This window comes from Protopterus annectens, chromosome 3.part0 (genome assembly GCF_019279795.1).
Source record: "Protopterus annectens isolate FY-2018-M chromosome 3.part0, PAN1.0, whole genome shotgun sequence".
NCBI lineage: Eukaryota > Metazoa > Chordata > Ceratodontiformes > Protopteridae > Protopterus > Protopterus annectens.
In genome coordinates, this window is record NC_056731.1 from 1,825,759,147 (window position 1) to 1,825,773,544 (window position 14,398).

Consider the following 14,398-nt stretch of genomic DNA (forward strand, 5'->3'; position numbering starts at 1 on the left):
GACCCGGGGAGAAAAGCTCCAAGACATTACTAAAAAAATTACAAAGTGATTACATGCTAAGCAATATACAAGTAATTGGGCCGGATTCACGAAGGCTTGCACGGAGTCTAAGAGTAGTGTAAGACTCCATGCAGCCTTCATGATCCAGGAACAGCCCAAAGTCCGTGTAAGAGACAAGCTAAAACGTTTCTTACACGGAGTGGGCGTGGATAAGCTAATCACCTCACTTGCAGCCAAATAGCATGCAAATGAGGATGATTAGCGATCCAGGAAGCCCAGAACAGCCCGTGTAAGAGCCGTTTTAGCTGCAGAAATGCACTCAGTTGACAATTGAGTACGTTTCTGCAAAAACCGCAATGGAGCCATGTCAGCTCCAAATAAAGGGTGCATATGTGTCAGGCAGCATGCCAATGGCCAAATATGTGGCCATTGGCAAGGTAACCCGATGCAAAAATATTAAAAATATAATTTTTTTTTTTCGGTGATCGCCGATGTTTAAACCCAGCGCAGCCCCGCAAACGGGCTGCGCTGTATAAAACATAAAAACGAAGGTTATAAACCCACAAATGTGGGTTTTATGCAATACATGGAATTTCAATGCAGGGACCAGCAGACCAAAAACAACATGGCCACCGTGTAGTGGTTGCTAAGGGGGGAAGCTGAGTCTAAGAGATGTAACTAAGCATTAGTAGACAATCTGATGCAAATGAAAGTTAGGATACTGAATTCCACTGTCACGTAGCAAATGAGCACATTCTGAGTAGTGTAAGAGTTACAGAAGGGGGAGGAACAAAGTAGGAGATAGGTGACATCACAGGGAGGAATGGTAGAAAGAAATGCAGTTCATTGGAGGTCAGAGTTACATGACAGATGTCAGACAGATATCATGGAAAGAGATGTGCCACTAGATAAGCATGAGAAAGTCAAGAAATGGAAGGTGTACACTGTTGCCTACACCAAAGTTTCTTGCTGGGCGTGCATGCACATGTGTGCGCGCCATGAAGCGCGAGTAAGACAGTGTGCGCGCGTGTAAGGCAGACTGAGCATGTGGCAGCATGTTGGTAGCTGTTTAACACTGTTTGCGCAGGTGTGTGCGCGTGTAGGGCAGACTCAGCATGTAGAAGCCTGTTGGCAGAGCTGTAACACTGTTTGAGTTGGTGTGCACGCGTTGTAACCCGAATAAGATGATTCTGAGCCGTGTAAGCATGTGTGTGCGCGTGTAAGCCACTGTGAGCGTGTTTCTGCTGGTATACACGCTGCTCCCCCTTGAGGAAACAGAAAGGAAAAAGGAAGCAACAGAATTAGTAGGAAGCTACCAGGGAATATTGCTGGAGCTAGCAGGTGAAAACAATTAGAAGCAGGCAATTACACAGGCAGAATAGTAGCTCAGCCCAACACTTAAAAATCTGCAAACAGCAGTGCAGGATGTTTCTCTCAAGAGACACTGCAAGACAGGAGTAAGCTATTAGAAGTGAAAACTGAAAAAGCTGAACTCAGAGCAGAAATGTTAGGGGCTGCCATAGCTGTCATAATGAGACATAGGCGACTTGCTGAGGGTGGTGACAATGCAGATGGTGCCAGACAACCCACAATGAGGAGACGGAGAAGAGTGTACAGGCCCAGGGTCACCTACCACGGGTTACATGAGCTGGAGATAGTAGAGTGCTATAGAGTGGTCAGAGACCTCCTGCAGCAAATAGTGGAGCTGTGCAGGCCACGCCTCACACACAGAACCAACAGAGGGAACCCATCCCAGTGGAAACCAAGGTATGTGTTGGCCTAAGAATACTAGCAACAGGTACCTTCCAGAGACCAACTGGTGATATGATGGGGATATCACAGGCATCAGCCTCCAGGGTACTGCACCAGTTCCTGGATGCCATGTCAGCACATGTCGGTGATCATGTATATTTCCCCAATGCCCGTGAGGTATTTGCCAGCAATATGCGTCTCTTCCAGCAAATAGCGGAATACCCTGAGGTAGTGGGTGCAATAGACTGCACGCACATACGCATCAAAGCACCAGCCGGTGAATGGGGTAGGGCATACATTAACCACAAGGGCTTCCCCTCCATCAACTGCCAGGTCGTGTGTGATGCCCAGGGCATAATAATTAATGTGTGTGCTGGCTGCCCTGGGAGCTACCATGATTCCCACATCTGGCATTTGACGCAGCTGTACCAGACATTTGCCAATGGGGACATCCCGCACGGACACCTAGTGGGGGATGCAGGTTATGCACTGGAGCCATGGCTGATGACATGTAGTCATGTGGCCAGCCACAACAAGTTGAATCTGTGAATCTTGAGGCCGTCCTGAAGACACTGGACAGTATGAATGTCCCACCAAATACCAAACAAGGTACCACAAATGACCACATAGGTGGTAAACCATTATGTATGGAAGGAGTAATCAGGGACCTAGGGACACAAGTGGACAGTAACCTGTTATGTGACACTCACATTGCCAATGTGGCTAGGAAGACTGTAAACATTGGACACCGTATCATGAAAGGATTCACATCTACGTCAACATAGGTCATTGTGCCCCTATACTGTTCTCTTATCACACCCATAATCTAGTACAATGCCTCATATGGGATGTACCTTACCTGACACCTGCAGCAGTTAGAAAGACCTCAAAGGTACCTCACCAAGAGGATAAAGGGTCTCAAATATATGTCATATGCTGCCTGGCTGTAGACACCCCAGCTGAATGCAGTCACATACTGCCTACACAGAGGCATTGCATGCCTGTTGTACAAGGCCATGCCCAACACAGGAGTAATGGACATGCTCCACCCCAGAAAACTCAAAGCCATCGGAGCTGTGAGAGTGAGAGATGTCAACCTTAACAAATAATGAAATAGGAAGTGCTGGAGGGACAGATACATAATCCAGAGGCTCCCCACACCCTCGACCAGAATCCCACTCCATGTTAGGCAGAGCCCCTCACTGACACTCTTCAACAGGAATCTTGCCAAGTGGATGGATGATTGTAGAGTTACACTGGGGGTCTTCACTGTGTCATGTCCAAACAGAGGCCCAGCAAAGCAAATCATAAATGGCCATAATATTCACATAGCAAGGGGTGGCGAAAGCCACACCACACTCTGGCTAGGCTAACAAGTGCCCTAGGGTGGATAGCCTAGTATGAACCTATGAACCTATGAAGATACAAATTGTACAGGACACTAATGATAATCCCAAGGCTTTCACAACTGCTGGTAGGAACCGTGTTGGGAATTCACAGATATGCTCTGAATCACACAAATATCACAAACAACATACCAAACACACACACATATTGCCAACATACATCCTGACAGGTGCAGTGCAACCCCCCCCCCCAGAATGCAAAATATCTATCCCAGCAGACTGCTGGCCCCCTGACATTGCAGATGCTGAGGTAACAGCCAGCATCTACAAAGCAAAACACACAGCAGCAATGGTATGAGATGGTGTCCTGGGCTGAGTCCAACATGGACTCCCAAGACGAATTGAATGCCAAATCACACTACTGCTCAATGTCAGCCTTACCACAGGATATGTACCCAAAGAGCAGTGTACAACAACAGTGGTCCTTCTCAACAAAGGTGTTTCCTGAATGGATATTGAAAACTACCACCCCAGAATCCTGAAAAGCTCGGTCTGCACAGCTATGGAAAGGATCAGCATGTACCGCAGACATAAAGATATTGGGGACCTACTGACACCGGACCCTACATAGTGTGGCTTTCTTAAGTGCAGATCCTGCCCCTAAACATGTTTGACTCAATTGAAACAGTCATTATGGTCATTGATGAGGGCAATGTGGTCCACACAGTGTAGCTGGACCTTGCAAAGGCTTCTATACAATACCCTACGTGTTCATTATAGATAAGCTCACCAGCTTAAATATAAACCCCTATGTCAGTAGAGGGGTTGCAAACAAGACCAAGGACAGAACAGACATGGTCAGACATGCTGCAGCCATGTCAGACTACAAACCAGATATAACTGGCATCCCACAAGGCTTGGTCCTGGGATCTCCCTCGTCTGGTATATATGTCCCATAGGTACAGGCCAACATGGAAGGACTGTGTCTGAACATGTTTGCAGAGGACTACAAACTGCTCACCATATATGATCCACCAGCTGACACAAGCATCCCACAAAAGGGCCACATAGAAACAGACAACTGGTGCCATAGCCATGTCAGCAAGCTAATTGCAGAAAAGTGTATAGTCAACCCCCGTGGATATACAGTAAGTGCCCACCAATTACCACATAGGTGTTAACCCATTACGTTAACATGTAATGAGAGACCTGGGGACACAAGGTGATAGATATCCTGCATTGGACAAACATGTTGTGTAGTGTTTACAGAAACATACCATATACCCACCTAATCATGAAGGTTGTCAGATCTAGATAAGGGGAGGTCATTGTGGCTCTGCAGTCATCCTTCATCAGTGTTACAATTGACTACAATAGCCCCTGTGGGATGTACCTCAGCAGACACCTCCATCAACCGTAAAGTCCCCAACAGTACCTCACCAGGAGTATCAAAGAGCTTGCACAGATGCCATGTGTTGCCTGATTAAACAAACTGCAGCTACACACACTGCCATACTGCCCACCCAGAGGCAAGCTGTGCCTGATGTATAAAGCCATGTCCAAGCTGGTATCAATAAACATGCTGCACCTTGTACAATCTGAATGGCAGTGAGCTATGCACATGAGAGACCTGAACCCCAGCATTGACTTACATAGGACAAGCTGTACTGCATGATCCATAACACAGAAGCCACCCCCACCCATGAGTAAACTCCCAGTACAGGCTACCCATAGAGTCACTTATCGATTTTCCTCAAGAGGAATCTTGATGAGTGGATGGGAGATGGTAGCTTTATCCTGGGTATTACTGTCATGTCACAGGTAGACAGAGGCACAGTATACTAACCATGACATATGTCATGGCAATCTCCACTACAATGTGTGTCGAAGGACAAACACACTCTCCGACTAGCATTAGAAATGGACTAGGGCACATCGCTAGTGTTTGCAAATGTACACCTATGTTGTGGAATACACTACCAATGTTGGACAAGCCTGGTTTAAGTAGTTCATATCTGAACATAATGCAACATGGTCAGATGTGCACAACTGGCCCCTAACCAGGCTGTTGTGCTCACTATGGAAATGTAAAGCAGTGATAGGACTAAAGCCCAGGATACTGTCCACCACAGTCAAAGTACTGAACCAGTACACTATACAGTACTACAGTGTTAGGTCAGTGTGAAAGGATGTTGACAACTGTATGCAAAGTAACCCATGCAAACCCTGCAGGCACAGTATAATCCTGTTGTGTTCACACACAAAGCAGTTGTACAGTAACTACACAACATGACACACAACACACAACCATAAAAGGGAGATATTTGTTGAAGTTCACACTCATCCACAAATGTGGTGGGCTGCAGAGTTCAACATATGGAATGCTCACACTGGGCATGCTCACACACTTTGATAAATGAGACATATGTCAGACAACATGCCATGGGAAGGCTGAACTGGGCATGCTCACACACTTAGGCCAAATCTCAGTTTAGCAGTTGGCCACACATATCTGGTATTTTGCGTGTTATTCCAGGAACCAACCACATTACAGCAATCTGCCCAGTGCACACAGTTAAATGACTACAGAGACATACGTGATATAGTGGATCCCTCTCATATGCAAACATCTTCCACAGATACACAAGTTGTTCATACAAACAGGGAATGCTATGGCAATAAAGACGTGCAAACAGTCTATCAGCAACAAATAATGTGCATTTGACAATTAAACATATGGGTGTAGAGGTCAACACTAGGCTGTTTTCCCTAGGGAATGACAGCTTAGCCAGAGTGTGCTTGTGTCTGCCTCCCCACAGGATGCACATTCCCCTTTCTAAACACCGATGATGTCAGCACCCTATAAGTACAGCAGGAGAAAAGAAACTTCCCAGTAATGCGAACAGCGTGCTCCAGTAATGCAAATAGCACGCTCCGCTAATGTGTCTGTCTCAAGTGTCATAATATAGTTAGATAGGGGTTTGAATCCTACAAATGCTCGGTGTGTGTGAGTGGGGTTGGTGTGTGTGTAAGTCTGTGGGAGAGAAATGTCCCTTTTGGCAACTAGGAGAACAGACTACAGGATACACATTTCCCTTTCTAAACACTGATGATGTCAGCACCCTATAAGTACAACAAGAGAAAAGAAACCTCCCAGTAATGCCAATAGCACGCTCTGCTAATGCGTCCGTCGCAAACGTCAGAACATAGTTAGGTAGGGGTTTGAATCCTGCAAATGGCAAGTGTGTGTTTTTGGCTGAGGGGGGTTAGTGTGTGTGAGGGAAATGTCCCTTTTGGCAACTAGGAGAACAGACTACAGGATGCACATTCCCCTTTCTAAACACTGATGATGTCAGCACTCTATAAGTATAGCAGGAGAAGGGAAACCTCCCAGTACTGCGAATAGCGCGCTCTACTAATGCGTCCGTCTCAAGTGTCATAACATAGTTAGGTAGGGGTTTGAATCCTGCAAGTGTGTGTGCTTGGCTGAGGGGGGTTAGTGCGTGTGAAGGAAATGTCCCTTTTGGCAACTAGGAGAACAGACTACAGGATGCACATTCCCCTTTCTAAACACTGATGATGTCAGCACCCTATAAGTACAGCAAGAGAAGGAAAACCTCCCAGTAATACAAATAGCGCGCTCCGCTAATGCATCCGTCTCGAGTGTCATAACATAGTTAGGTAGGGGTTTTAATCCTGCAAATGGCAAGTGTGTGCGTTTGGCAGAGGGGGGTAGTGTATGTGACGGAAATGTCCCTTTTGGCAACTAGGAGAACAGACTACAGGATGCACATTCCCCTTTCTAAACACTGATGATGTCAGCACCCTACAAGTACAGCAGGAGAAGGTATGTGGCATGGACAATGACTGAGTCATATGTGTCCATGCCTCTGACTGACCTGTATGCTTGTGTTATGTGGTGGACCATAGTGCCCCACAGGCATATCACTGTGACCTTCACCTTGTCCAGCCTGGTGAGCATGACCATACTGTACCGGACAATAAAGGTAGCTAACACAACTGTTGCAGGTGTGTTGTCTAGCTGTACAGGCTGTGACTGGCACACAGGATTTGTGTGCTATGTGTTATGTGTGATGTGTTCAGGCATAACATATGCCTGTGTGCCAGCTGCAGAGGTGTGTGCCGCTCAGGCAAGATGCTATTCTAAGGCTCCACGAATGGCCCAGTGTGTTCACGTGCTTGTATTTCTGTCAGTGTAGGTCTACATCAGACTGGTATTGTAGTCACTGTAGTATTGCATTCCACCTGACAGGTTATGCCAGTACTGGGTTCAGAGTGCTTAGTCCCCAGTTTGGCTATGTGGTTCCATCTCATACATGTGTTGTACGTCCATGTGTAGGGGAGAGGGTTGACTGTGTACATGTGGCAGCTGTGACATTGCCACATGACCCACATATTCCACAACTGTAGCATAGAGGTGACTGACAACTGACCTTTGAACATGCTACCATAGTATTGTGATTGCCATGGTGATTAACAGCACATAGGGCTAATGGGAACAAGGTACATAGGTTCATAGGTTCATAGCGTCATACTAGGCAATCTGCCCTAGGGCATTTAAGAACCTAGCCAGAATGTGTTTGGCTGTCGCCATCCAATGTAAATATATCTTGCCATGCCCTTTTCCGAGGTTACTATACTGTGCCTCTGTCTAACAGTGACACAGAAGTGATACCCGGGGTAAATCTACAATGTCCCATCCACTCATCAAGATTCCTCTTGAAGAGAGTCAATGAGGGACTCTTCCTAACCTGGACTGGGATTTTATTCCAGAGTGAAGTGAGCCTCTGGGTTATGAATCTGTCCCTCCAGCATGTCCTATTTATTTCAATGCTGAGGCTCAGGTCTCTCAAGCGTGTATCCCGATGGGATTTGGATATTCTCAGGTGCAGCATGCCCATTAATTCTGGGTTCGACATGGTGTTATACATTAGGCACATATCGCCTCTGAACAGGCGGTATGCCACAGAGTAGAGCTGGGGTTTATTTAACCGGTCAGCATATGGCATCTGTTTGAGCCCTTTGATCCTCTTGGTGAGGTACTTGTGGGGTCTTTCCAGTTGCTGCAGGAGTCTGGTAAGGTACATCCCGACAGGGGGATTGTACTCAATTATGGGCCTGATGAGGGATGAGTAAAGAGGCACGATGTCCTCCCCTGATGTAGATGTGAATCCCTTCATGATGGGGTGGGCTATATACAATGTCTTTCTAACCACTTTGGCCACATGGTTGTCAAATGAGAGATTGCTATCATCTTGGGTCCCCAGGTCCCTAATTACTTCTTCTCCTCTACTTAATGGATTACCACCTATGTGGTAATTTGTGGGCACTTTGTTTTTGCCAAAGGGGATGACTATACACACTTTTGCATTCAGCTGGAGGCCATGGCTCTGGCACAAGTTGTCTGTTTCTATGATGCCCCTTTGGAAGATGCTTGTGTCGGCGGGAGAGTCGATTATGGCGACCAGTTTGCAGTCATCTGCATATTTGGTCAGCCACAGTCCTTCTGTGTTGGCCTGTACCTCCGATAAATATATACCAAACAAGAGAGGTCCCAGGACTGAGCCTTGTGGGACACAACTCGTAACTGGTTTGGAGTCTGGCATGGCTCCAGCAATTCTAACCATGTGGGTTCTATCCTTGAGCCAGTGTGCAATCCATCTAGTGACATAGGGGCTTATATTTAAGCTGGTGAGCTTCTCTAGAATGCCCGAGTGGGGTATTGTTTTGAAGGCTTTTGCGAGGTCCAGGTAGGCTGTGTGAACCACCTTCCCCTCGTCAATGGCCTTGGTGACTGTTAAGATGAATATGTGAAGGTATAGTGCCTGTGATTAGTTAGCAGTAGCATATATGACTGCTCACGTGGGCACATGCCAGGTAAGTCATATGCACTGTGTCACAGGCAACATACATGTGAACAGGACAAACAGTGACATTCTGTCAAGTGAGACATGGACATACGTATAGTAAGCTATGCAGATGGCACTAGGAGTCCACAGAAGCTCTATAACTATGCATTGCAGGTGTGATCAGTATTCCAGGGTAATTGCAAGCAAACATGCATGCAAACAAAGCTACAGTAAACAGGGCTGCATGTAGTCCATTGTACAACAAACAAGCTGTACCACTTCCAGTAGGTAACACTGCAAATATGCAGGCACTATGCACATGTACATGGAAATACGTGTCAGATGGCTAGGGTCCAGTCTCAGCACACACAAGTGTACAGACCATGTACTGTCAGGATGTACAATAACTGGATGGAAACCCATGTGCTCATACCTGCAGTAATACACATGTCAAATAACAGACACTGAGCCTTCACTCAGTGGTTCCATACTTAGTAGGATGTATGCTACCTGGCCTGCCACCACAGTATCCCTGACATATATGGGGACTCTCCCTCCTGTGACAGTTAGTTTTGTGTGTTGGGGCTGTCTAGCATGGTATGAGATGTGAGCTTGCAGTGCTAGGGTGCTCCTGTGTGTCCTGTACCAGTCGTGTAGTACTGCACACATATCAACATCCTCAAACATCCGCATTGCAGAGTCCAGTGTGGGCAACATGCCACTTGCAGTTTACATGTCCATCATTGCGTATTACTACATTCATTACCTTATCCCCTGTGCTACCTATGTATGTAGCCTTCTGTTGACATCATTACCACCAGTATGCCAACATGTGCAGATGATACACTATGGTACTTACCATGGATGTAGACAATAGTACATGACAATCACACCCTTACTGCATCAGGCATGCTGTGATATACCCACAATTAATTCAGCACACAGTACTGTTAACAACATGATACTATTACTACACATCTATGTGGTCACCCTGTGCATCAGCAACATGTTAACCTGTACCTGCACAGTTGTTACAGATTGCAGGAGGTGGCACAGTTTCATCATATGCACAGGGTGTGAACTTGGTATGCCTGAGTCAGCCACCGATACCACCGATTGACATGTATGTGTATGTGTGTTGGTGAGGGACAGCAGTAGAAGGTGGGGCAATGTTGATGAAGTGTGTGCGTGTATGTGGTAGCCCTAGGTGTTGTCAATTCGCATGTGTGTATGGATGCACACAGTTCCACCTCATGGCTGCCATATACTGGTGTTTGTGGACAGCCACAGACTGTACCTGCCAGGTCATACAGATCAGTGTCTCTGGCCACGGACACGGTACCTGTGCCTTGCAGGGGTGCTACAGACCGTATCCGGTACCAACCCAGACTGGGTACTGTCATCAGAAGCAGGTGTTCATTGACTGGACACAGATCCCTGTCGGGCCTGGCCAGAGCCACGTGCACGTGGTCTCCTGGGGCGGTCTGATGACAGCACTGACCCAGCATTGCTGGGGCTGCTGCTGGCACTACGGGGGAGGCCGCGGCCCTGTTGTCGTCCGCGACGACTGCCAGCTGCTGCTGTTGCTGGCATACGGCCACGTCAACGCCTCAACCGTCCACCATGGCCCTGGCTCATGGACATGTAGTTGTGGAACCGGTCTAATATGTCCCCACAATGTCTGTCTATGACATCGGTGAAATCACGGATGGCAGCCGCAATGTCACGCATACTGTCAGTCATGGCTGTGCGACATGCTGTCAGCTCCCTCAGACCCTGCCTGGTGCACCGTTCCATACGTGACTGTGCCTGCATGACAGCCCGAAACATAGCTGAGGTTGTAAGACCTCTGTGGGCACGTCTGACAGGGGCAATGCGCCCGGATGCTCCCGAGAACCCCTGGACATCTGTCTGTGTGGTACCATCTCTGGGCCATGCCCATGGCTGCTGTGTGGGGAGGTATGTGCCACAGATACCACATTACCCTGGTCAATGCCCACTGTATGCTGTCCATCACCTAGGGACATTGGTGACAAAGGGTGTATTGGCAGGATAACTGTGCGCATTGATGGGGTTGACAGCTGTGTACTGTCAATCGGCTGACCAATGGTGGACCCTGGCATACCTTCCTGTGCCATTACACAGATGTCATCATTCCCCTGCTACATGACACCAGAGCAGCACCAGAACCTGTGGGAGGGAAACAGGAAACACAATTTACAATGTCTACACATTAACAGTGATGCACACATGCACACATGCACACATGCACACATGCACAGGTGCACACATGCACAGGTGCACACATGCACACATGCACACATGCACAGGTGCACACATGCACACATGCACACATGCACACATGCGCACATGCACAAATGCACACATGCACGTGCACATGCTTTACATGCACAGGTGCACGCATGCACACATGCGCACATGCACAGGTGCACACATGCACACATGCACACATGCACACATGCGCATATGCACACATGCGCACATGCACACGTGCACACATGCACACATGCGCACATGCACAGGTGCACACATGCACACATGCACACATGCGCGCGTGCACAAGTGCGCACATGCGCACATGCGCACATGCACAGGTGCACACAAGCACACATGCACACAGTTTCACACAATTGTACAGTACTCAGTATGCGTGATATCAACACAGAGACACAGACACACCTACATGCATACAAAGAGCACTACTAAGGGAATAACTCAAACAACCTAGAAAATATCCTGAATTGGCTATCAACCAACTATCCCCAAGAGACAATAGTACTCGGAGACTTTAATATAAACTGGAATAGCTGTACCTCAGAACAACCCTCTACCCATCTTAATTTACATGGCTTTACTCAAAGTATAACCTCCCCCACAAGGACCAATAAACAGAACAACACTGAAAGCACCCTAGACTGGATACTAATAAATAGACATCACCTAAGCTATAAAGTAGGAACTCTCCCTGAGGATATAGCGACCATGCTCTAACCTTCATAATCAGAGACAAGACTGATATCCAAAATCCAATTACCTATAGAGCAGTGAGGAATAAAACAAAATTTAACCCTGATATTTTCAAAACGAACTTAGAGCTTGCAATTGGGCACTTAAAATTCTACCCCTTGAGGAAGCAGTAATCTACTTTAACAGTAAATTTCTACACATTCTCGACCTCCACGCTCCAAAAGGACCATTAAAATTAGAAACAAACCAGCCCCTGGCTCTCAAAAGATACAAAACAAAAATGCTACTTAGAAATAAAATCTGGACCTTATGGCGTACTACCAAAACCATGAAGATCACATCAAGTTTAGACAGTTAAGAAATGATACAAAAAATCAATATTGTTAGATAAAAGAAAGTACTACATACAACTCCAAAATACCCAGAAAAGTAACCCCAAAAATTTTGGGCAGGTATAAATACTCTCTTACACCCAGGTCGTACTGTCACCCCCACCTGTAGGTGCAGACCAGGACAATCCAAAGGAAGTAGCAAGAACCTTTAACACCTTCTTCACTGAAACCATTCAGTCTCTTTCCAACCAACTATCCCCAATAGCTCACCTCTAACATCCCATAATACTACCTTACCTCCCCATTTCATCTCAAACCCATCTCTACATCCCTTATCCGTACCCTTCTGCAAAACTCAAACCTACCACCATTGCTGCCGATCTCCTTCCTGCTGAATATCTACAGATAGCAGCAGATGCTATAGCCTACCCAGTTTCCATTCTGATTAACAGAACAATCTCTGAAGGTGCAATTCCTATCACATGGAAGATTGCACATATTATCCCCTTCATAAGGGTGGTAACTCTAGGGATCTATCCAATTACAGACCTATTGCCATACTCTCTCCTTTGGCCAAAATCATGGAGAAGTGCATTCATATGCAACTGTTAAAACACCTTATAGACAACAACTTGCTAGCAAGCTGCCAACACGGTTTCAGGCCATTTCACAGTACTACCACTGCCCTTTTATCCTTCTCCAACTGTATTAATAAAAACGCAATAATAACACTTTATCCTCAGCCCTCTTTATTGATCTCTCCAAAGCCTTGACATGGTTAACCACAAACTTCTCATTAACACACTGAAAAACCTGTCACTTGATACTCTTTCTATACAATGGTTTGAATCCTACTTAAGCAATAGGCAACAAGCAGTCTTGTGGGGAACAACCTATCTCCCCATCTCCCCATCTCACTAGGTGTCCCCAAGGTTCTATACTTGGACCACTTCTATTCTCTGTCTTTATCAATGACCTGTACACTGTTATTCCTCAGGCCTCCTTAATACAATATGCTGATGACTCCACATTAATCTGCACAGCCCCAAATCCAACAGACCTTCAATCTCTTACCCAAAAGTGTTTAACACAGTTGAGGATTGGCTACAACATCAATGTCTTATCCTAAATCCTAAAAAACAAAACTTCTACTTTTACTCCCACCCATAGACACACACCTCTCAACTTTACTGTCACTTCTAACAATGGAACTATTATATCCCCTGACTCTAACACAAAACTCCTAGGAGTACTAATTGACAATAACCTTAACTTTGAGGCCCACATAAACAATACCATAAAAACAGTTAACAAAAAAACTAGGCTCACTATATAGAATCAAATCCTTTCTTACCCCACTAGCTAGATCTACTATTGCCCAGACCCACTTAATCTCTACCCTCCTCTATGCCTCCCCTATTTATACTAACCTCTCAAAACCAATATGAACAAACTAGTAGTCTCATACAACAATATTGCAAGATTTGCAACTGGCTCTACATTTAGGACCCACCACTGTATTAATTATAAAAATCTTGGATGGCTAGAGTTACCCAACCTACTTCTATTTAATCAATTAATAATTGCCTATAAAATCCTGTACCAGCCTAATAACACACCAATTCTTACCAACCTTATCACTCCCTACAGTAACCTTAATACCCTGCGCTCAGCTACTAAAATGCTAGTACTAACACACATAGCCAACAACAAGGCAGGGGACTCTCTATTTTCTAACACCGTTGGTAAAACCTGGAACTCTCTTCCCAGCGACCTAACCTCACTACCATCACTTACACAATTCAAAATCAGGCTTAAATCCTATCTTAAAACACATTGGCTATGCACCTGTCTTAACCCAGACTAACAACTCTTGTCTTCTCACAAAATTTCTAAATCTTATGTCTGCATAATCTACCTGCATACTGGAATCCAGAAGCTGAACCTGTCTTTCAACTATTTTGGACTATCTCTTATATCTTAATATCTCTTTGTCACTCTAGTATCTTATGTTAACACACCTCTTTCTAGCATGTTCTTGTACTGTACTTCTTTACTTATTTCTTACCCAACTATTTTATTTCTATATGTTCTTTTCTGCATAAATAGC